The sequence below is a fragment of the Podarcis filfolensis genome (assembly GCF_964270895.1).
Source record: "Podarcis filfolensis genome assembly, chromosome: 16".
In the NCBI taxonomy this organism is placed as follows: domain Eukaryota; kingdom Metazoa; phylum Chordata; class Lepidosauria; order Squamata; family Lacertidae; genus Podarcis; species Podarcis filfolensis.
Genome location: NC_139620.1, coordinates 1,105,261 through 1,122,736, shown reverse-complemented (window position 1 = coordinate 1,122,736; position 17,476 = coordinate 1,105,261). Strand labels below are relative to the sequence as shown.

General features: G+C 43.3%; 2 protein-coding genes across 2 annotated transcripts in view; one reads left to right on the top strand and one right to left on the bottom strand.

The window, feature by feature from the left end:
- LOC310751719 (uncharacterized protein) overlaps nt 1-17,476 on the bottom strand; it is a 950,206-nt gene that overhangs the window by 251,214 nt on the left and 681,516 nt on the right. The gene's annotated exons all lie outside the window — the stretch shown is intronic.
- METTL25B (methyltransferase like 25B) overlaps nt 1-17,476 on the top strand; it is a 464,705-nt gene that overhangs the window by 335,579 nt on the left and 111,650 nt on the right. The window lies entirely within an intron of this gene.

Below are 17,476 nucleotides of genomic sequence, written 5' to 3'. Positions count from 1 at the left end.
AGGTGTGTGAGCCAGAAAAAAGCTTAAAACTGTCTCCTTATGGAGAACAGTCCTCAGCCCAGCCTCTGAGCCCAAAGTAGCTGTGCTCAAGAACCCTCCATCACCATGAAGATCTCTCTGGGTGTGACCAACTTAGCTAAGGGCACAACCAAAGGCCATGTTCCTGATCACTAACTCCAGATGAAGGACAGAGTAGATGAAAAACCCATGCACCTTAGGCCCATCAAAACATAGAGCCTATTGTGGATTATGCATAATGGCATGAGATTGTACAAACAGTTTTTAATATGCTCTTATCTCTGATACTTTTTCCAACTAATTAATGTCTTATTTGTTGGAACTCATTTATCACTCATTTCATTTTTTCCAGATATGGATTATTGTTTCCAATGCCAAGATGACCAATTTCCAAACAAGGACAGAGATCAATGCATCCCCAAACGCCAACATTTTCTTTCCTACGCAGAACCTTTAGGGTTCGTTTTAGCTTCCTTAGCTCTGGTCTTTTCTCTGGTCACAGCTTTGATACTTGGCGTCTTCTCTAGGAATGGGGACACTCCCATTGTCAAAGCCAACAACCGGGACCTCACCTACACTCTGCTTATTTCCCTCTTGCTCTGCTTCCTCTGCTCCTTGCTGTTCATTGGCCAGCCTCACCCAGTCAGCTGCTCTTTACGACAAGCTGCTTTTGGCATCATCTTCTCCATTGCTGTGTCTTGTGTCTTGGCCAAAACCATCACGGTGGTTCTGGCTTTCATGGCCACCAAACCAGGATCCAAGATGAGGAAATGGGTGGGGAAATCTCTCACAAACTCAGTTCTTCTTGCTTGCTGCTCCGTTCAAACCAGCATTTGTGCTGCTTGGCTCTGTACGGCTCCTCCATTCCCAGATGTGGACATGAACTCTCTGGCGGAGGAAATCATCGTGGAATGCAACGAAGGTTCTGTCGCAATGTTTTATTCTGTCCTGGGTTATCTGGGATTCCTGGCCATGGTCAGCTTCACTATGGCTTTCCTGGCCAAGAGGTTGCCGGACAGTTTCAACGAAGCCAAGTTCATCACCTTCAGCATGTTGGTGTTCTGCAGCGTTTGGCTGTCCTTTGTTCCCTCTTATCTGAGCACCAAAGGAAAGCAGATGGTGGCTGTGGAGGTCTTTTGCATCTTGGCCTCCAGCGCAGGTTTGCTGGGTTGTATCTTTTCCCCCAAATTGTACATACTTCTTCTGAGGCCTGACTTGAACAGCAAAGACCACTTAATTCTGAGGAGCAAATAGGAATCACCTTTTGTTGATGGTTTTAATTTTTGCATTGTTTGCTGGCATTTATTGGATGCAAACCAGAGAAAGTAATTCCTTGGATTTCTCAACACTCATCCTTTTCATCTTTTTCATTCCCAGAAATAGCCTCCAACCTACATCTGTAATCAATAAAGCTGAGACCAATTTTTAACCCCATAAAGTTGTTCTGTCAATTTGTTATCCTGCCAATACACTGATCTTCCACTCATAGGGGCTAAAGGTATATCCCTTCATGGGGAGACATCATCTGTGTGAAACATGTAACTTCTGCCGAAACTATACTTTACATATTTGTGTAAAAACTATATTATACATATATCTATTAATGTGTAATAAAAAAAGGCTGCTGATCACAGAATGTAGATGAAAAAGCCTGCATAACATGGTAGAACATTATGAACATTTTTAAATTTTTTAAACATCATTCACGTGAAGATACACAGCCACATCCAGGGTTTTTTTTTTCAGAAAATGAATTTCAAACTGGGGCTTCAAATCAATTGAGCAACATTTATTTCCCACTGGCATTATTCACCTACAAATGCTACATAAATCAGCTTCTCTGAATTTACCTTCTCTGTGAAATGGTTTTCATAGAATCATAGAATCATAGAGTTGGAAGAGACCACAAGGGCCATCGAGTCCAACCCCCTGCCAAGCAGGAAACACCATCAGAGCACTCCTGACATATGGTTGTCAAGCCTCTGCTTAAAGACCTCCAAAGAAGGAGACTCCACCACACTCCTTGGCAGCAAATTCCACTGTCGAACAGCTCTTACTGTCAGGAAGTTCTTCCTAATGTTTAGGTGGAATCTTCTTTCTTGTAGTTTGGATCCATTGCTCCGTGTCCGCTTCTCTGGAGCAGCAGAAAACAACCTTTCTCCCTCCTCTATGTGACATCCTTTTATATATTTGAACATGGCTATCATATCACCCCTTAACCTCCTCTTCTCCAGGCTAAACATGCCCAGCTCCCTTAGCCGTTCCTCATAAGGCATCGTTTCCAGGCCTTTGACCATTTTGGTTGCCCTCCTCTGGACACGTTCCAGTTTGTCAGTGTCCTTCTTGAACTGTGGTGCCCAGAACTCAGTCTATAGAACATGGGACGATAGGAACCTTGTGCTCAGCTTGGGATAGCAGCACTAAGAAGATGATCACAAATACTCTCATCTTGCAGTGTTCATTTTAGATACCAGTTCATTTCTTTCAACTTTGTTATGCAAGTCCCCCTGTCTTGAAACGAAAGGATGTTAGGCCTTAACCCAGCCTCTTCAGAGTAGCATAAATTCAGTCAGTTGCATTCAGGGTTGTTGTTTTTTTGGAAATTGCACTTTTTATGGATTTATGATTTATTGAGTGGTTAAAAGAAGATTCAGTTAATGTCTCTGTCCCTGTATAACCTTTAGAAAATATCTGAAGGCAGCCCTGCATAGTGAAACTTTTTATGTTTGATGTTTTATTATGTTTTTATATATGTTGGTAGCAACCCAGAGTGGCTGAGTCAACCCAGGCAGATGTGTAGGGTGATGACGATGACGATGACGACGATGATGATGATAGGGAAGTCGTCTGAAATCCACTGTATTGGGGGAGGGGTAGTACCTCTGGTGGGGGACATGTCATGCTCCTTCTGGTGTAGTTGTTCTACCTTTGTTCCCCACCCTACAGTCAGCTCTTGCCTGTGGCTCCTAGAAGCTGTGAGTATCTGACAGCAGCCACACCCTGGGAATGGCTTCGACTGGCCAGCTAAACCAGGTGAGGGTAGCTGATGGGTCTCAAACCGCTGATGAGTTAGGGGCTTACCCTGCATGCAAAGACAGGCTCTGGTGGATTGAGCGGATGAGACAAATAGTGGCTCCAATGGTCAAAAAGGCTGTTTCTGCACATGCTGTAGAGGGAAGTGAGGGGCAGATGGGGCTTGTTAAACTGGGAATGTCGCCCATCTAGGAGAAGGAAACCTCTGATCCTATATCTGCACTGTCTTGCGGAATATCTTTGGAGAAGAAAAGACTAAGGAGTAAACCCTACACAAAGCTGGAGTGGAGTCCCTAAGATGGTTTTATGTCACCTTGCATGCCTCCTTCCTGCAACTCCTTCACCCAAGCTAGTGCCAAAAGTAATGCTCTGCTTTTCTTTGGACCACATCAGTGATGCTAAAGTGTGTGGGAGGGGGTCTTGTCATCTGGGTAATCCAGGACCTCCATAGACACCGCTTGGGCTTGCATGGCTGGGAGGTCTTTTAACTTCAACCCCAGTGGACAACTTCATTGTCTCTTGAGACAGATAGTTGTGGTCTAGTTACAGCTCCACCCTCCCTAAAGGTAAAGGTAAAGGGACCCCTGACCATTAGGTCCAGTCGTGACTGACTCTGGGGTTGCGGCGCTCATCTCACTTTACTGGCCGAGGGAGCCGGCGTACAGCTTCCGGGTCATGTGGCCAGCAGGACTAAGCCGCTTCTGGCAAACCAGAGCAGCGCACGGAAATGCCGTTTACCTTCCCACCCAGAGCAGTACCTATTTATCTCCTTGCACTTTGACATGCTTTCGAACTGCTAGGTTGGCAGGAGCAGGGACAGAGCTATGACAGCTCACCCCGTTGCAGGGATTCGAACTGCTGACTTTCTGATCGGCAAGTCCTAGGCTCTGTGGTTTAGACCACAGCTCCACCCGCGTCTCTCATGCCTAGTCCTAGTCACTGCCTAGTCCCTTAGGCAGTGACTAAAGTAAGATGTGATAAACTAAACAATCCGGCAAACAATTATCTGGATTACAAATTCATTGATTACAAGAGTAGGTGGAATTTTGGCTCAGGTGTTGCGTGTGTATCTGTTCTAGCCTTCTGCAGGAAGGCTGACACTTTTCCAGGGTTGTGCCAAGGATTCTGACCTCAATGTTTTTCAGCTCCCTCCGCGTGCTCTGATTGGAGGAGAGTCCGGCTTCTCCCAGCAGCCACCACAACTGCCTTCTTTCATTGCTAACCTTATTTAGACACTGAGAAAGAGCAGTGGCTGCCCAAAGGAGGACGCATGGATCCCAGGACATGGTGCACGTGTGTTTGAGGAATATTGTTGGGAAAACTAGGAAGCTCCCTTCAGGGCACCAGTTTGCAGCTGGACTGCTTGCTTCCCTGAGGCACTCGCAATTGCAAGAGAACTAATCAATAACAAATATACATTATTATTTTGATCTTATTTTAAGTCAAAGAGCTCAGTGCTCTAAGGATATAACTTAGTAATTATCTTAAATTGCTGGGTTTCATCATCCATTTTGCAAAATCCCATGAACATTTTATCAGGCCATGAACACAATCAATATCAGAGTGTGAAAGTGTATATAAAATAAATCCTGTGTCATTTAGAGCCCAGATGAGAAATTCTGAACATGAAGGTTTTCATGGACTTTGGCTTTTTCCCTTTATAAAAATAATCTAGAGTCATTAAATGAATGTTCTTGTAATGCAGTTTATAGAAGATGAGATACAAATCTGACTTTCAGCATCCCTGTTGGCCCCAAGATGGTAGGAACATTTCTGCTGCAGATTCTTCTCTTCCTGTGGCTACAGTTGCCTCCAGCTGAGAGCAAGGGACACTCTGCTAGATGCACCATGATGGAGCCTTTCCAGCTTCCATACCAGAATTATCAGAGAGGGGACCTAATCATTGGAGGAATTGTTACCTATTTCGGCTTTTTATTTGAAGAAAAGGATTTCCATGAGCACCCAAACACAAAGCTCATAGATGAACTTTTGTAAGTAAAATCCTATCCTTCATAGTGTACCCTTGGTGAGCTCAAGTATGCTACAATTACACCAAACATACGATGGTACCCTCAGAACACGTTTCTATGTGACTTTTTTCAAGTAGGAATGTTAAACATATATTTTCTTGTCTTTACATTGTGATCTTGTTACCTTCTTCTTTGTTGCTTTATTCCGCTTCTTGGGGTTTCTATCTTCCGCCTGTTCTGCTTTCTTGTCTTCTGATCCAATGGCTCTCACCGCTTTCTCCCAACTTCATCCTCATCCTCCCTCTGGGTTTCCTTTCACTCCATTAACATTTGGTTTTCCTTTGCAGTAAAGCTTGACCCTCACATTCACAATCTGAATCACTTAATCTGACAGTCACAGATGCTGTGAAACATGAATATCATAGATTTTGGATTATACCTGCTGCTATGCAATGTAAACCATATTGGGTAATAATACCAAGTATCGCAAGTTTTACGCAGAGTAGACCCATTGAAATTAAAACACCTAAGTTTGTCTGATCTATTAATCCTAATGGGCCTTCTCTGAGTATAACTAACATTGCCTATAGTATTTTTGGTACAGCCATAATTTTATTAGAAGGAGGGAAGGATGGAGACTAAGGTACCGTGAAAGAATAAATCATGTTCCATCTGATGTGCTCTGGTTTCTACTCCCCACCTACACCAAATCCTTACTATCTGAGAGGCACCAGTGAGAATTTCTGAATTGGGAACTTCTCATCCAAAGAGTGTCTATTGGCTGCTGAAAGGAAATGAGGAGTTAAGGGAAGGATGTGGCAACTTATATACATGCATGTGAGCTAGGAAATTACCTATGTGCTTAACAGGGAGAGGAAGAGGAATACCTCTGACACATAGTATAACTCTTTTATTAGTGACATGCTGAAGTACTACCAGAATACTCTCTCCCTGGTGTTTGTTGTCAAAGAAATAAACGAGAACCCTAATATTGCACCATTATATGACCTTTGAGTTCCACGTCTATGATAGCTACTTAAATGCAAGGATGACTTATCAGAACACCCTGAAACTTCTGTCCATCACAGAAAGGATTGTCCCCAACTTCAAATGTGAGAAGAAGAAAAATATGATCGCTTTTATTGGGGGACTTGACTCTGACGTCTCCCTCCACATGGCTAGTATCTTCAGCATCGACAAGATTCCACAGGTATATAGAGTCAGAATGTTGATTTTTCTATCTCAGTGCTATCTACGAAGGTTCTATGGATCTGTTGATGGTTACTAGACATAAACACAAGTTCAGTCCAAGAGGCTTGTGACTACTAAATGTCAGGAACACAGAAAGCTGCCTGGTTCTGGGGTCAGATTATTGGTCCGTCCAGCTCAGTATTATCTATACTGACTAGTAGTAGCTCTGCAGGACTTCAGATGAAGTTCTCTCAAAACTTTAGGCATGAAAAATAGATCCTCCTTCAGCTGTCTGCTCAACTGCATTTTTACTATTATATTGGCTTTAATAACTGTCTTATGTAGATTTTATACTTGGCTATTGTTAGATGCCCTAGGCTCTTATGGGAAGAAGAGCAGGAAATGCTGCTAATACTTTATGTAAAGAAGACCTGAGAGCACTCAGTGAAGATAATAAAACACATTTCTTTACTTCCACCATCTTCAGTATCATCCAGAAGACCTACAGTGCTTGAGCTCATGTGTTCAGCTGGCACTGTGGTGCTCAGTTGCCATATTGTTTTCACCTTTTTCTCTCCTTGCCCACTGCTGATTTCTTCTCTCCATACTTGAGGATTTGCATTTGGGTATAATTCCTTCACAAAAGTTGTCCTGACTGGTAGCTGAAATACATTATTTTCATTCAGGGGGTTATGCATCCATAAATGGATTTCATTCCTTTTTACCCTTTTCAGTTCCACAAACATGTGTCCTTTTTTCTCAGTGGTGCCTGTCCAAAGGAGGACACACGGATCCCAGGAAATTCCTGGATCCAATCAGAGACCAGGCTGACTTCTTTAAATCTGGGATGCCCTGCTCACAAGAGAACAGTTGAGTGCTATGTTCTATGTATTCTGAGTTCTCCCTATGGCCTTCCTCCAGCTTATTCACTTCTATTTCTTCTATTTCTTCTCTAAAGGAAGTGGAATTAAGCGGAGGGATATTAGGTGGACCTAGGAGATCAGGGTTAAAATCACCAATCAGTCATGAAGTTCACAGTGTGACCTTGAGCCAGCTGGCTGCCTTCTCCCTACTAGTTTTATAGTTGTTATAGTTTTTATAAGCCAGTAGTGGGACGAGTCAAATACAAATGGAACTCAAAACCCACAATTCCTCTTTGAAACAGCTTTCCATTTTTCATTGAACTGGGAAGGTTCATTGGAACCCAGGTTGCTTGCTTAGGAACAACACCAGGAAGACCTCAGGAGAACTTATAACACCCTGCCAAGCTTTAGTCTCCACACATAGCCTTTCCCTTAGGTGCTTCCATCAACGGGGACACCTTATTGTCTGCAAATCCAAGAGTGTTTGACCATGCAACAATTGTGCTGCTCCAAGAACGCTCATACCTAACCTCACACTGTGGGGTAGCAGTGAAAACTCAAGAAGGATCTTATATATTATCTTACCCCCCCCCCCGCCCCAATAAATAGGAAATATTGGAATTTCAGTTTGTCTCTGTCAGTCACTCTGTCAATTTCATGACCTTACTGCCCTTTCCCTTCCCACATGCCACAACCACATGTATTGTATGTTTCAAGTTGTACCACTGCATTTAAGCCTCCATTGTCACCTTCATGAGTCCATGCAATATAGGATTTCTGAAGTGGATAGAAAAAACAGATGTCTGCATACACTAACCATTTTTGTAAGGAAATGTAAGACTCTGTATCACACCTGCAACTGGAGCCTGTAATATTTTAACTATTTTCTCCCTTCCCTTAACTCTTGTACAAGGAAACATCCCTGAAAATCATGTCTTCATTGGTGACACATGTACAGTTGGGGGAAATGGTGCAGGTGTGATTGAGGAAGAGTTTTGGGGAAACCAGGAAGCTCCCTTCAGGGCACCAGTTTGCAGCTGGACTGCTTGCTTGCCTGAGGCACTCGCAATTGCAAGAGAACTACTCAATAACAAATATGCATTATTATTTTGATCTTATTTTAAGTCAAAGAGCTCAATGCTCTAAGGATATAACTTAGTAATTATCTTAAATTGCTGGGTTTCATCATCCATTTTGCAAAATCCCATGAACATTTTATCAGGCCATGAACACAATCAATATCAGAGTGTGAAAGTTTATATAAAATAAATCCTGAGTTATTTAGAACCCAGATGAGAAATTCTGAACATGAAGGTTTTCATGGATCAGGTCATTGGCAATTTCCCTTTATCAAAACAATCTAGAGTCATTCAATGAAAGTTCTTGCAATGCAGTTTATGGTGGATTAGATAAAAATGTGACTTTCAGCATCCCTGTTGGCCCCAAGATGGTGGAAACATTTCTGCTGCAGATTCTTCTCTTCCTGTGGCTACAATTGCCTCCAACTGAGAGCAAGGAACACTCTGCTAGATGCACCATGATGGAGCCTTTCCAGCTTCCATACCAGAATTATCAGAGAGGGGACCTAGTCATTGGAGGGATTTTTAATTATTTTGGCTTTGTATTTGAAGAAAAAGATTTCCATGAGCACCCAAACGCAAAGCTCATAGATGAACTTTTGTAAGTAAAAATCTCTATCCATCATAGTGTACCCTTGGTGAGCTCATGTATGCTACAATTACACCAATCATACGATTGTACCCTCAGAACACGTTTCCCTGTGACTTTTATCAAGGAGGGATGTTAAACATATTTTTCTCTCCTTTTTACATTGTGATCTGGTCATCTTTCTTCTTTGTTGCTTGATTCCGCTTCATGATGCCTCTATCTTCTGCCTGTTCTGCTTTCTCATCACCTGCTCCCATGGCTCTCACCGCTTTCTCCCAACTTCATCTTCAACCTCCCTCTGTATTTCTGGTTTTCCTTTGCAGCAAAGCTAGAATTTTCATATTCACAATCTCTCTCTTTTAATCTGACAGTCACAGTTGAATGTGACATATGAATATCATAGATTTTGGATTATACCTGCTGCTATACAAAGTAAACCATATTGGATAATAAAAAAAGCAGGTGCAAACTTGTTTTTGCAAAACGAAGTATCTATCTGGCTGATTTGCAGAGTAGACCCACTGAAATTAATACATCTAACTTAGTCTGATCTATTAATCCTAATGGGCCTTCTCTTAGTATGACTAACATTGGCTACAGTATTTTTTGTACAGCCACAATTTTATTTGAAGGAGGGAAAGAGGGAAACTCAGTTACCATGGAAGAATAAATCCTGTTCCACCTGATGTGCTCTGATTTCTACTCCCCACCTACAGCAAGCACTGATTATCTGAGAGGCTCCAGTCAGAATTTCTGACTTGGCAACTTCTCATCCAATGAGTGTCCATTGGTTGCTGAAAGGAAATAAGGAGTTAAGGGAAGGATGTGGCAATTTATGTACATGTATGTGAGCCAGGAAGTTATCAATGTGCTTAAGAGGGAGAGGAGGAGAATACCTCTGACACACAGTATAACTCTTTTATTAGTGACACACCAAAGTGCTACCAGAATATCCTCTCTCTGGTGTTTGCTGTGAAAGAAATAAATGAGAACCCTAATATTGTACCAAATATGACCTTTGGGTTTCACATCACTGACAGCTACTTAAATGCAAGGATGACTTATCAGAACACCCTGAAACTTCTGTCCATCACAGAAAGGATTGTCCCCAACTTCAAATGTGAGAAGAAGAAAAGTAAGGTAGCTTTTATTGGGGGCCTTGACTCTGACATCTCCCTCCACATGGCTAGTGTCTTAAGTATCTACAAGATTCCACAGGTATAGTAAGTGTGGGGGCTGTCAAGCTCTTCTGCCTCTGGTACAATAATTATCTTCTGGGTTCTCCATGCTTTCTTTTACTTTGGTTCATTTTTTCTGAAAAAGGGGGCGAAAGATAAAAATATACCTGATACAAAAGCATCTGGGGGAGCTATGCAGTAGTGGTTGGAGGAGAGGGGCTTTGGTGCTTGCCTGACTTTGTCTCCCATGTGTCACTGGGAAGCAGCAAGGAGGTTGGGACAGGGCAAATGCAGCAGCAGGAGTCTTCCTCCTGCTCCCAGGAAGCTGCACAAGGCCAGTTGCAAGAGGTCAGAGAAACCTGCTCCTCCCAGTGGCGTAGCGTGGGTTGTCAGCACCCGGGGCAAGGCAAGTAATTTGCGCCCCCTAACCCGTGGATTTGCACCCCCTAACCCATGGATTTGCCCTAACCCCAGATGTTGCGCCCGGTGCTGCCGGCCCCCCCTGCACCCCCCACGCTACGCCACTGGCTCCTCCTCCCCACCAACAACTGCTGGAGATGTACATTATGCTATTGTGAGCCATAAATGAATTTCTTTCCTTTTTACCCTTTTCAGTTCCACAAGCATGTGTCCTTTTTTTCTTCTAAAAGGCTTCACAAAAAATTGTCAGCATATTAGTGGCCATTTCTCTCATTTTTTGGATTTCATTTTCACGAATGTATGCACTTTTGCGACCAGTGTGATTTGAATATAAATCTTTGCTTTTGTTGGAGAAGCCAATTGCAAAATTCAGAGAAGTACAAATGTCAGAGGATAGCTGTATTGTGGCTCACAAATTGTTGCAGGAATTCTGAATCAGGAGATTTTTAAAATTATTAAAATGTTAATTGAACTGAATTCCTCTCCTATCCCTAGTTGCGTCTCCTCACAAGGGTTCTAACTAAGCAAGGGAGTTGCTTGTCCTGATTTTGCCCACTATCCCTGACCACTTTTGCTCACTTGTCAAGGAGACCAAGAAGTTCTGGAGAGCCATAGGTTCCCCCCTCATGAAATATACCATGATGTGCAAGAACAAGAGTTTCTGAACAGACGATGCCTTCACAGTTAAGTTTCTTCCCAACAGAACCTGTGGGTATAGGTCCAGATCTTAGTGGTGTACATCGCCACAAAGTATATGAAAATATGGTGCCTCTATTTATAACCGTATGCTAGAACTCTCCAATTCTTGTGGGATTGATTTCTTCCTCCAGATTGCTTACTGTGTATTATCTCCAGTGAGAAGCCCGGAGTTGCAGCCCCAGACATTCTACCGAACGGTGCCCAATGAGAAATATCAATATGAAGGGATTGTCATGCTACTTCTACATTTCCAATGGACATGGGTAGGAATTGTGGCATCCGATGATGAAAATGGAGAGACATTTATGCAAACCTTAGTGCCAATGCTTTCTCAGCATGGAGTCTGTACAGCTTTCAGTGAAAAACTACCAGCCTTATCTCAGGGTCTAGATAATTTCAGTTTCTTGGAACGCGTTCGGGCCAAGTCCTCTTTTCTGATGGCCTCAGAATTCAACATACTGGTTCTATGTGCAGAACCTGAGACTATTACAGTTGTGAAATGGATGCAATATTTCTTTTCATTAGCTGAAGATGTTGCAGAGAAGTCTACAGGCACCGTGTGGGTTTTGACAGCCCAGTGGGCTTTCTCTTCAGAAACAATGCAAAGGTATTATGATATACAAGTCTTTGATGGTGCCTTGTCTTTTGCAATTCACACAGAGAAAGTCCAGGGATTTAAAGACTTCCTTCAGACCCTGAACCCCAACTCTCCAAATGGAGATGGGTTCCTCCAGGCTTTTTGGCAACAGGCATTCAGTTGTTTATTTTCTGCTTCCAATGAGAGCAATGAAAACACAAAGACCTGCACTGGCCATGAGAGTCTGGAGAGCCTTCCTGGGCATATTTTTGAAATGACCATGACTGGCCAAAGTTACAGTATCTATAATGCTGTTTATGCCATTGCACATACTTTACATCAGATGCACCCATCCATGCCGAAAAGCAGAATGATGGCAGGCAGAGGTCAGCTCAATCCTCCAAAACTGCAACCTTGGCAGGTGAGATTTCCTGTTCAGAATAAATCTCTCCAAAGTTGAGCAAGAGAAAGGGGAATTATCAAGAATTAAGAATATGTTTGAAAATACTAAGGTTTGTTTCTACCCATGACTGCCACCCATTCTGTCCACCAACACCAACTATTTTCTAGAACGTGCATTTGTTTCTGCACTAAAGAGGGACATATAGGACTATCTTCAAACGTGGTTACCTGGTCAGTTTTTTAACTCGCTCCCAGTGATGTTCGTTGATTATAATGTTCCTGCAAGTTAAGGTCACTTTATGTTATTGGGGAAAAGTAAATAAACAGAGCAGGGAAAACCCACCGTGAGCTGCTCTCCATTTCTTTGCCCCCTTCTCCCTGCACACCCACCTTGCAGGAGGGGCAGTTCCAGGGCACCATTGCACCATTTTGCCTTTGCACACGGGCCCCAGAGCTGAACCCTCAGGCAAGGGGCAGGCCAGCTGTACTTGCTAGAAATACTTAGGCGCTCCAAAAGTTGTAGACTGCACAGTTTTTGACTACTTTCCATTGTGTGAAATATATTTTCTATAATCCACAAAATATCGTTTCTATAATCCACAAAAGCTCTCCTTTTTAAACTTTGCCGTTGTTTTCTTCTGCCTAGCTGCACTCGTTCTTGAGGAGTATCTCCTTCAACAACAGTGCTGGTGACTTAGTGTCGTTTGATGAGAAGGGGGAGCTAGCAGGTGGATTTGATATTATTAACTGGGTTACTTTTCCAAACCAAACCTTCTCCCGAGTGAAAGTAGGAAAGATAGTCCCACAAGAATCACAAAATGTAGACTTCGGCATGGATGAGGAAGCCATCACATGGCACAGATCGTTTAATCAGGTGGGACCACTGGATTTTTAAAAATGAGGTATTGTTATAAAGAATACAAATAATAAGGTTACTGTAGACATTCTTTATCATTTATAAGCAAATTGTTGACGTATAACCCTTGTCTAGCACGCTATTTTCCCTCATATATGAGATGAGAAGTCTATCTTTTCTCCTTTAGTGTTCTGGTTTAAAAGTAAATAATGTAATATATCCCACTATTTTGCATATGAAATATTGTTGGCTTCCAACTCTCCTCCTCCCTGATCACTGGCCAGGCTGGTTTTCAGACTGAGGAGAGTTGCAGTCCAAGACCATCTGGTGGACCAAAGGTTCCACATCCCTGATATATAGGATTTCAGACTAACATTTTGATGCTTTGCACATTTATGTAGGAGTAAATCATGCAGAACCAAGTGAGATTTACAGCTCAGAAGACAAGGGGACGCTAAGTTACCCATTAGTTTTGAAAGAAGATTGATGGTCTTGTGGTGCTTCCTATTTTACCTTCTCTGTCACCTCCCTGCATTTCAAAGTCTGTTGTCTTCCCTGTCCTCTCTCACTCCTCCATCTTTATGCAGATTAAAAATTCAGTATCCCTTCTCATTCACTCCCAATATTTACATTACAGTTTGTTTATTTATACAACACACTTTTCTGGAATAACGTTAATCAGTCAGCTGATCTCTTCTCTTTGGTTAAAGCTGTGTTGTTCACAAGGCACAAGAGAGCTACATTTTCTCCTCTTTTTATGGCTAGGTGCTGCCCCTTGCCTTGTGTAATGATCGCTGCCAGCCAGGCTACAGCAGGAAAAAGAAGGAGGGGTTGCCATTTTGTTGCTATGATTGTGCTTCGTGTCCACATGGGATGATTTCAAATCAAAAGGGTAGGAGACATCATCTGCTATTTTGTATAATGCTTCTGTCAGGGAACTGCCATCGGAGCTAGAGGAGGAGGCAAGGCTCCACAGCGATGCTGGAGAAGGGCCCAGCAGGGAGAGAGGCAGCTCTTCGGCTGGGGAAGGAAATCAGCGTAACACCAGGGATAAAGGGGGGCCGATGGGGAAAGCGGAGAGGGGCCTCCAGGACTCCTCGCAGGAGACCAGCGAGGAGAGCACGGGTCCTCCGCTGCCCACACCCACCCTGCACAGAAGACTTCCGCGCAGGGAGAGTAGGCGGCGACTTGGCGTCAAATAACTTCTTTGCTGGAAGAGGTTCAAGAAACGCCCACTGACGGATTCTGCTAGCGACTGAACAGCCACGAAGTGAATGTCTGTCTAGACAGAAAAGGTTTAACCAGGCAACCTAGCCTAGAGTGGCGGTAACTTACGCACGAGCAACCCCTAAAACCATTACAGCTTCCTAATATCTATTTCAACTCTTTCCCTCTATTAGCAGTTCAGGACTCCTAAAGAGAAGAGCAGCTGAACTGATATCTGGAAGAAAAAAGAGAAAGTTGCAGAAACTAAATCCAGAACTTTTACAAAGGAGATCTCTGGAAATAGGTGTGGAACATGTCTGGTGTTCTCTGCCTGCTTCCCACATGCGACATTGTTAGGGGAGGGTGAAGATATTCCAAACCCTCCACCCCATAGTTTTAGGTGTGTGAGCCAGAAAAAAGCTTAAAACTGTCTCCTTATGGAGAACAGTCCTCAGCCCAGCCTCTGAGCCCAAAGTGGCTGTTCTCAGGAATCCTCCATCACCATGAAGATCTCTCTGGGTGTGACCAACTTAGCTAAGGGCACAACCAAAGGCCATGTTCCTGATCACTAACTCCAGATGAAGGACAGAGTAGATGAAAAACCCATGCACCTTAGGCCCATCAAAACATAGAGCCTATTGTGGATTATGCATAATGGCATGAGATTGTACAAACAGTTTTTAATATGCTCTTATCTCTGATACTTTTTCCAACTAATTAATGTCTTATTTGTTGGAACTCATTTCATTTTTTCCAGATATGGATTATTGTTTCCAATGCCAAGATGACCAATTTCCAAACAAGGACAGAGATCAATGCATCCCCAAACGCCAACATTTTCTTTCCTACGCAGAACCTTTAGGGTTCGTTTTAGCTTCCTCAGCTCTGGTCTTTTCTCTGGTCACAGCTTGGATACTTGGCGTCTTCTCTAGGAATGGGGACACTCCCATTGTCAAAGCCAACAACCGGGACCTCACCTACACTCTGCTTCTTTCCCTCTTGCTCTGCTTCCTCTGCTCCTTGCTGTTCATTGGCCAGCCTCACCCAGTCAGCTGCTCTTTACGACAAACGGCCTTTGGCATCATCTTCTCCATTGCTGTGTCTTGTGTCTTGGCCAAAACCATCACGGTGGTTCTGGCTTTCATGGCCACCAAACCAGGATCCAGGATGAGGAAATGGGTGGGGAAATCTCTCACAAACTCTGTGCTTCTTGGTTGCTGCTCCGTTCAAACCAGCATTTGTGCTGCTTGGCTCTGTACGGCTCCTCCATTCCCAGATGTGGACATGGACTCTCTGGTGGAGGAAATCATTGTGGAATGCAACGAAGGTTCTGTCACGATGTTTTATTCTGTCCTGGGTTATCTGGGATTCCTGGCCATGGTCAGCTTCACTATGGCTTTCCTGGCCAAGAGGTTGCCGGACAGTTTCAACGAAGCCAAGTTCATCACCTTCAGCATGTTGGTGTTCTGCAGCGTTTGGCTGTCCTTTGTTCCCTCTTATCTGAGCACCAAAGGAAAGCAGATGGTGGCTGTTGAGGTCTTTTGTATCTTGGCCTCCAGCGCAGGTTTGCTGGGTTGTATCTTTTCCCCCAAATTGTACATAATTCTTCTGAGGCCTGACTTGAACAGCAAAGACCACTTAATTCTGAGGAGCAAATAGGAATCAACTTGTGTTGATGCTTATTGTTTGCTGGCATTTATTGGAAGAAAACTAGACAAGTAATTCCTTTCATTTCTCAATTCATATCCTTTTCATCTTTTTCATCCCTCGCTTGTCATTGGCTATTTCTATACAGCATTTTTCACAAGTGAATCTGTGCTGAAAGTGGTCTGCAGAATAATCCAAATCTAAACACTGTAACACATAAGAACACAGGAAGAGCCCGGTGGATCAGGCCCATAGCCCATCTGGTCCAGCCTCCTGTTCTCACAGTGGCCAACCAGATACCCCAAAGGAGAAGCTGCAAGCAGGATTCAAGCACAAGAACACTTTCCCCTCCTTCCGTTTCCAGCAACTCATATTCAGGAACATGGCTGCCTCCAACTGTGGCATCAGTGCTGAGCCATCCTGGCTAGGAGACATCAATAGCCCTCTCCTCTGTGAATTTGTCTAGGGCTCTTTTATGGCCATCTATTCTGGTGGCCATCACTGCCCCCTGCGGGAGTGACTTCCATAGTTTAACAATGCACTTTATATACAGCAACCATGCAAAATAAGACATGAAACCAATGGAATGTAACAGTGGTAAAAACATTAAATGAATACGTGATTAAAACAGTAATCATCAGCAATGCACAGTTCAAGTATCTTGTGTATTTTTGCTTTGAATATAGAGCAATGTTCTCATGCGGGGATTTAGGAGGAATATGTTGAGTCTGAATTCCTTTTCTCTTGGCATGTTTTGAAACTTTTTGTCTTGTAGCCTTTGAAACATCAAGTTAGTGGCAGCTGCTGCTCATGGGGACTATTAGGGAAGGAGAAGGCAAGGAGACCAACAGGAGGTGGAGCCAGAGTCAGTAATAGACAGAACCATCACATGATTTGCTGAGGTCCTGCAGGTAGATTGGGGGAGGAAATATGGAAATTTTCAGAGTAGTGTCCCAATTACCCTACTACTCTCCACTGCACCTAGTACCTGTGACTATAAGTGCACACTTTGCAGACTGGATCTGTGAATAGCCCAGAGACATCCTGTAATGGTCTGAGGAGGATGACCTGCCTTATATTGCATCGAGAAAGCGATGGCTGCTGTCATGGATCTATAGCACCATTGTTCAGTGTAATGAATGGTTATAGAATAATCCAGAAATCATCTGATCTGTCAGTCGCTATACTTATGAATAGCAGCAATATAACGTAAGATAACGTTATTTTATGAAGCAATCCTAAAGATAACTGTGGTGCACATGGTTGGAATTTTAGTGGGGAAATCAGTTTAATATAGTAAAGGTGTATCCCTTCATGGAGAGAGATTGTCAGTGTGAAACATGTAACTTCTGCCAAGTCTATACTTTATATATGTAGTTGAAAACTATATTATACATATACCTATTTATATGTAATCAAGGAAAGCTGTTGATCACAGAATGTTGCTGAAAAAGCCTGTATAACATGGCAGAACAGTATGAATGAACATTTTTAATCCTTTCAGTCATCATTCACATGAAGATACACAGCCACATCCCGCTTGCTTCAGAAAATGATTTTGTCACATTTCCAAGTGGGACTTCCAAACAATTGTTCGGTATGTATTTCCCATTGGTGCTCATTCGCCTAGAAATGCCACCTCAGACCCAGAATCTCTGAATTTATCTTCTCTGTGGTGCGGGCTCCGCACTGGGAGAAAGCCGCCTGGCGCAGAGCCCCCTCCCCCCCCCCGCTGCTTCGGAAGCAGC